The 7,665-nt window shown below is 36.3% G+C and overlaps 1 long non-coding RNA gene and 1 pseudogene across 3 annotated transcripts; one reads left to right on the plus strand and one right to left on the minus strand.

Annotated features, from left to right (window-relative positions):
- Positions 1–333: 333 nt before the first annotated feature.
- Positions 334–1,772, minus strand: LOC148202356 (pentatricopeptide repeat-containing protein At4g14820 pseudogene; annotated as a pseudogene).
- Positions 1,773–1,963: 191 nt separating this feature from the next.
- LOC148202357 (uncharacterized) lies at positions 1,964–6,279 on the plus strand. 3 transcript variants are annotated; one of them, XR_015785050.1, is made up of 7 exons: positions 1,964–2,083; positions 2,539–2,644; positions 3,010–3,060; positions 3,142–3,239; positions 3,330–3,438; positions 4,822–5,102; positions 6,144–6,279. It is a non-coding gene; the product is annotated as an uncharacterized LOC148202357 (long non-coding RNA). The 3 variants fall into 3 exon arrangements; XR_015785048.1 differs by having other exon boundaries at positions 3,195–3,239; XR_015785049.1 differs by lacking the exons at positions 4,822–5,102; positions 6,144–6,279 and having other exon boundaries at positions 3,195–3,239; positions 3,330–4,025.
- The last annotated feature ends 1,386 nt before the right edge of the window (positions 6,280–7,665 follow it).

Consider the following 7,665-nt stretch of genomic DNA (forward strand, 5'->3'; position numbering starts at 1 on the left):
AAAGACACTGGTGGACCCAAGCGACGGAAGAACAACGGTGGACAGAGACACCACTTCAATGACAGAGAGAGTTTCAAAGGAAGGAACTTCAATGACGGAGATAGAGTTTTGAAGGATATTTCGGTGAAGGGGGAGAGAAAGTTTCGAAAAGGGGGAGAGAGAGTTTCAGAGGGGGAAAGAGAGTTTCGAAAAAGAGGAAAGAGACTTTTGCAGGGTTTCTGAAAAGCGCCAAAAAGTTTCTGAAAATTATTCCAAAAATGCCCTCCAAAACAAAATGAATCTTTAAACAAAATTTAATAAAAACAACCAATGACAGTGAGACACGTGTTGTTGTCAAATTGTTGTCAAAAATCTGTTGTTGAAGAAACGTTTTCCAAACGTAACCGCATTGGGCTCAATATTTTGTACTTTCATCCTATGGAAAAGAGCTATGGCACTATCAGCATCCCCATGAATGGCGAAAGCATTGATCATGCTGGACCAAGATATCACATTTTTTCTTGGCATATTCTCAAATACCTCTCTTGCTCTGACCAAGTTGCCACATTTAGCATACATATCAACCAGGGCATTGTTGATGGGAAGAGCCCTTCCAAAACCATTTTTATCTGCATATGAATGAACCCATCTGGCTTTAACAAGTGCACCAACATGAGCACAAGCAGAAATGACACTCAGCATCGTGATCTGATCAGGCACTATTCTCCGTCGCTGCATCTCATCAAACAATTCAAGAGCCTCTTGAGGCTGATCACTTTCAGCATAACCAGATATCATGGCACTCCAACACACCAAGTCCTTCTCAACTATTTGGTCAAATATGAAGCGCGCATCTTTCTCCAATCCAATCTTCGCATACCCCGAAAGCATAGCAGTAGAAACAACCAAATGTTTTGAGGGAAGTTGATCATAGACTTCCCTAGCCAGATACATAGCACCACAACTCGCATACATATTAACAAGAGCAGTCTGTAGATGTGAGTCAACACGAAAACCATTATCCTTAATGAACTCATGAATTGCTTTGCCATAGCTTAAATTTCCCGCATGACCACAAGCAGAAAGCACGGTACAAAGGATAATAGAATCAAGCTCCAAACCAGAAATCTTCATTTCTTCGTAGAGCCTTAAAACATGGTCATAATGACCACTCTGGGAGTACCCATCAATCATAATATTCCAGGTAACGACATCCCTGTGAGACATTTTGTCAAACACCAAACGGGCATCCATAATACGTCCACATGCCGCGTACATGGCAATCAAGGCGGTTTGAATAAAAGGGTCGTCATGGAAGCCCAACTTGGAAACCAGGCCGTGAACCTCCAAGCCCAGATTCAAGGCAGAAAGTTTGGAAACGGCCTTCAACAGAGGGGGGAAGCTGAACCTGTCCAGAAGGGTACCGTTTCTCCGGACGAGGCGATAGAGGAGGAGGGTCCCCTCCGGTGTGGGGCCACGAGAGAACCGACGGAAGAGTTGGTTGGAGAAACGAGTGTGTGGATTTGGAATTTGGGTGAAAAGAGAAAGCGCATAGTGAAGGGCTGAAGGAGAAGAAGAAGAAGGAAGGGTGCAACAACAAAGAAGGAGTTCGAGAAGCAGAGAATTAGAGTGGTGCACCTTTGAACGGAGGATCTGAGCATGCACTTGCTTCACATGTCTTAGCGTCTTGCATGATTCCAACACTCCCTTCTCTATACCAATCATCCTCGTGCTGCAAATGCTCGTGCTCATGCTCCCTACTTTCAAAAAGAATTATGAATACTAATGATTCTATAAGTTACATGTTATAAAATATTTATTATAATAAAGAATATCTTTTGAAAAAAATTTAAAAAAATTCTATACCTGAATTCCAAACTCAAATCCTAATCAATATGACTCCCAAGCATTTGGGAGAGGAGAACGAGTCTTAACTGCAACAACGTTTAGATTTTGCGATACTTTGAGAAACTCTGTTATTCCTAACAAGAAGGAGAAACTGATACTGGGAAACTGATACAGAGAGGAAGCAAGAAGAGAAGGTGACGTAATGAGTTTGATTAACGCATGGCTCGATCTTAAAAGAGTTCTCGAGTTCAAGAAGGTTCTTCCCTTCCTTTCTCCCTGTTTCTCTACAGCTATGGCTTTTAATTTCCCTCCCTATTTTGTTTCAATGTCAATTTCCTTTCTCCTTCGATTCATTTTTAACAAATCAGAGTCAATGCATATCCCGGATCAGGTTAATTCCGAGTTTTACTGTTACACTCTCTACTTTTCTTGATTCTGGTGTCTGAGAGCACAGATTCAATGTTTTCGTCACTTAATTTTAATTGGGGTTTGCAATTTGGACTTCCAGATAAATGCTTTTATATTTGGAACAAATTTAGTTAAAATCAGCTTCTTTTAATTGGTTATCATCATAAAAGAACATGATTCTGTGGCTTCAAATTTCATTGAAAAGGTTTTCGTGCACACATTGTGAAAGTTAGTTGATGATGGACTTGACAGACGCCCGTGCTATAGGCTTTATCACTAAATATATGTCTTTTTCTTTTGTAGGAAAATTTGACACCTGCGGAAAATAATATGCTTAACTCGCTCCACAGGGGATGTGTGAAGGATTTTACTGCTTGTGCACTTGCTGGGTGTACAGCTGCGTGTATTGGTTTGTGATTTTAGTATCTTAATTATTGTGGTGCTAATTTATAATGATTTAGTGAATATTGCTTTAATATATGAAATTTTTGGCTTTGGGTCATTGTATGTTTAATGTGTTAAAAGTAATCGGACTGGTGACTAATCCAAGCAGTGGCAGTGATTGTAAGAATAACGAAGCTAAGAAATAAATACAGAAAGCGTTGTTCTTTCTGTTTTAGCTATTACCTTAACATCATGATGGAGAGAGAGGGGTCAGTGTCTTACTTCTTATTCTAATCAGGAAGATTCCTGTATATTTTTATTATTCTTCCATAGTCTCAGCAGATTATCATTTGGGGTTAGAATGACCATAAGATTATACCTTTATTGCAGCAACTCGGAATCTCAGTAAAGCAAAAATATTTCAAGTCAACCTTCCAGGCAGTAAGAGAAACTACTCATTGTCTTCTTCTTTTAGAGTTGCATAACCAGAAAGAGTCCTTCATATTTTAATTATACTGACAGAGCAGACTCTCATTGGGGTTAGTATGACCATAAGCATTATACCTTTATTGCAGTTACTATGAATTTCAGTACACCAATTCGAGTCTACGTTTCATTTGGTAAGAGAAACCACTTATTGTATTTTTATTTTTACAGTTTTACTAAGGCCTTCATACGTTAGTCTTGTAAGTTGTCTTATCCTTTTGCAGTAGCTGGTGTTTACTCTGGAGTTTACTAAGGTCGAAGAAGCTTTTATTCGTTTGCAGATCAGGTTCTTACAATGGATGGTAGCTTACTGCAGAAGGAGTTCACGAATATGTAAGTTTTCTCCTCTCAGTTGCTCAGACTGTGAACATTTTTTATTTGTGCGATAAGTTCCAATTACCATCTCATTCTTTCGTGTTCTTTAGTAGGCAATAAAATAAATGCTGTCATAAGCAGAGCAATTCAGCTTAGCTTTCGTCCACTGTGACGAGCTGTGTAGATAGGTGGGTGGTTGATTAAAACTGCAAAGGTTTTTTTTTTTTTTTTTTGTGTAACAAGATCGATGTGAAGTGTCAATTACACGTTCTGAATAGAAGTAGAAAGTACGTTATTAGAAGGAGGGATATAGACAACCTTTTTCAAATGATATCAAAGACAGTCTAGGATTGATAGGAATGATGGTGAAGAGTTATTAAAAGCAAGGAAAGTTTATTATTACTTGGTATAGGAGTATTTAGGGTAAGTTGAAAATAAGGTGACCATTATAGTGTTTTTGTGTTACAGTTCACATGAAGTAACCTATGCTTTTCTTTCAATCCAGCAATGTTATAACTTCTCCATTTTGTGCATTGGGAAGTGTAAATGAGTGTTTGGTACCAGATATGGTAATCCAAACACTCATTTCTGTTTTCACTGCAAAATCCCCCTTCCCCCAACTGACTTATTGGTTAAAAACGGAACTATTATTAGTCCAAACAAAATTGCTATGGGATTTAACTGATACCTTGTAATGTTCTAGCTGTCAAATTTTATACAGAAGAATTTGATGGCAGTTGAAATTGTTCCAATTAATCTAGAGATTTTTCCACATTTAAGTTTTTCACTTCTCTTTTGCATTCTAGTTATCTTGTTGAAGTGCTTAGCCACTCCTGTTCTTCTACTAGTTTAGTTCCTTCTAGCATTTACAAACATAATTTTGGTCTTTGGTATCACTTGATCAAAAAACAGTTTTTTTTTACCATTTGAATTTAATAAACATGTAATGTCATTTTAGCTGTTGCCTCCTATTAGGCAGATACAGTTTGAGATTTTATGTCCAATTGTTTCCAGTTTTCCATCATCATATTTAAAATAAGATATAGTTATAAAAGCAAAACTTACTATAAAAGGGCAGTAAAAGTCTAAATTGTATTAATTAAACCTATACAAAGAATAGGAGCAAGAGTGGCTTCAAATGCAAACACCAGGACCCACTGTAGCACTTTTAACTTGATTGATAAATACGTACAAAAAATCCTAATCATTGTCAGTTAATTATGAAATATGTGAGTTGAGAATTAAAACCTGTTTTATTTGTTGTAACCAGTTAAAGGTTTATGCCTATACTTTGCTTGAAATATTATTATCATCTTTGCAATTGGAACTGTCCATGTTAAATGTCAGAACGGTGACAAAATACCAGAATGATCCCTCATTTTAATTATTGTTAAATTTCAGAATGGTGACAAAAAACCAGAATGATCCCTCCGTGATGCGGCTTATATCTAAGCATTTCTATTTGGAGAGGATTTTTGACGATTCGAGTAATAATCCTAAATTAAGATGGAGATAACGGAATTTCTTTAGCGAGGCAGTCCATGGTCGTAGGACTCATGATCAAGACTCTTATGATAAATCCGAAGACCATTCTCGTTATGATTCTAATGATAAATCCCAAGGCAGGTCTGAAAATGTCACCAACAGCAAAAAACCAAATCGTGAGATGAAGCATACTTTTTGTAAGTATTCTTAGACTTCCCTTTTCTTGTTCTTTAATTAAAGCTTTTAGTGCAATCAAATATGCTAATTTCTAACTAATTTGAGGATAGAAGGATATATATAGACTGAGTTGGGGACACCAGGGGGTATATTTTGCTTTGACCTTCTCAAATGTCTTGGGGAAGGGGAGAGTAACTGTTAAACTTCATTTGTGCACACTGATAAAGTTAGGTACATACCCTCCTTGAGTACTGTGTATTATTCAAGGAAAAATAAACATGATTTAAGCTCAGTTGTATGTCAATGGGTTGCAAAATATCGATGTATGCTTTGTTAATTGTTTTCTTTAAAGAAAATAAAACAGTAGCTTCACTGGTGGCTGCAAACATTGCAAAAGTTTTAGAGGGGAAGGGTAATAGTACTGACGTACTGTAGCTTCACTAGTTGTCTCACTCACAATAAATGATGATTTCTTACACACGAGTTCCATACTGATCAACCTGGTAAAAGATAAATTGGAAAATCTTTCGGGATTCAATTCAACTTGATGCGTGAAAAAGTTTGGGGAGAAACCAAATGGAAATATAAAGTATAAATTGAGAAACTGAAAAATATTTTTTTAACGAGAATCAAAGTAAAAATTACTGACTTGTTGGGAGAGCAGTAGCAATAAAGGACTTCATAAAATGTGTTAAGGAATTATAGGCAAGAAGCAAGTTTTGGGTAAAAATAAATAAGATGATGTAAGTAAAATGACCTGTAAACCTGTTGTCTAAAGAGTTTTGGATTGAAAATAGAGTTTTGATATCTTATATAGGTTTGTTCATGACTTATCAGTGTCGATTTTGTGCCAAAATTTTCCTTATCTCGCTTCAAAAGAACAGCACAATATGGTCATGTATAATCTCTTTTTAAAAGTAGTTTTTAGTTTGATAGAATTAAAACTCTGAAAAAATGTACTTGTTTGTAGCAGAGGGAAACAACAAATTATTGTGCCTAATATAAAAAGATACAGTTTCCACCGGATTAAAATGATAGACCAAGTATACGTTTGATTACAGATAAACACTGCTCCTGATACGCTGTGGGAGTCAGACCCTCTTGATTGTGTTTTTGGTTATGCTCATCCTTTGGAAGAGACAATTCATTCTGATTCCCCCAATAAACAACCATCAAGAACACAGAATCGGGCTCATAGAAGATCTCGTCGTTGGAGTCGGATGAGGAATCATGAAGACCTTTCCAACTCTGAGCCTACAGCAGCTGTTTAGATCAATCACCCCTGGAACCATATTTCACAGACGAAATAAACAGTACTGTTTTCTATTACTATCTCCCAGGAACAGTTTATTAGTTGGAATCTGAAACTGTATTAGCTTTAATTTAGTAGATAAATTAGAGGTTAAATTATTGAACTTGCCATGCACATTATTTACTTTTGGTGAAGGTTGTTGCTAGAACCAAGAATCACTGAATTGTGGAAACAGCATGGGTCTGATATTGGTGGAGTAAGGCATGCTAGTTTTCAACAATTCCATCAAAGATTGCAAGCCTTACCATAGTGATTTCCCTGTTTCCCTCTCAAACATAGTCTATTTATATTAACAATCAAATCACTTTAAGAGTAATCTTAAGTTTTAAAATAATACATATATATTATCCATGTTTAAAATTTTAGTAATTGATCATATTACTATTAGACAATACTAGTGAAAACAGTACATATGTATCCATCATGATAATAAAAAATAATAAAATTATCATTATTATTATAGTTATGAAATTAAATATGAATAATTTTTAAAACTTTACTCTAAATAATTTTCATTATTCAGATTGTGAGCGTTCATTATCAATTCGGTATTTTAGGTTTCAACCTTAAGCGTTCGTCCCTAAAGTGGTATTTACAAGAAGTAATCTTGGGCGTTCGTATTGGATATTAGTGATTGCAGTCGTTCGTCCTTAATATGGATTCTTAGGTTTGAAACTTGAACGGTCGGTTGTGGTGGATTAAATGAGCGTTCGGTCTTAAGGTGGAAATTCTTAGAGTTCGATGATGAGCGTTCGGTATGAAAATAATATTCCTAGGTTTGGAATCTTAAACGGTCGGTTTTGATGTATCTGTGATAATAAGCGTTCGGTTTTGATTCAATAGTGGTTGTAGGCGTCTGTCCTTAAATTGATATTTACAGTTATCTTTAGCGTTCGGTCTTGTTTCGGTATTAGCAATTGAGCGTTCGGTGTTGATGAGGTATTCTCGCTTGTGAGCGTTCGGTCTTAACTTGGATTGTTAACTTTGGATTATAAGCGTTCGTTTTTAAATAATTGTGATTGTGAGCGTTAGGCCGTAATTCGATATTTTAAGTTTGAGATCTTAAACGATCGGCCTTGGTATATTACTGAATATGAGCGTTCGTTCTTCACTTAGTATTTTCGACAATGTTGAGCGTTCGGTCTTCATTTTATAGTCTTAAGTTTGGATCTTGAGCGTTCGGTCTTGATATCTGTTAGTAATCATTAGCGTTCGACCTAAATCGCGTATTCCGAGGTTTAGATTGTAAGCGTTCGATCTTGATGATGTTC

The sequence above is a fragment of the Vigna umbellata genome, chromosome 3 (genome assembly GCF_029865625.1).
Source record: "Vigna umbellata cultivar VRB3 chromosome 3, Vumbellata_1.0, whole genome shotgun sequence".
Classification (NCBI taxonomy): Eukaryota; Viridiplantae; Streptophyta; class Magnoliopsida; order Fabales; family Fabaceae; genus Vigna; species Vigna umbellata.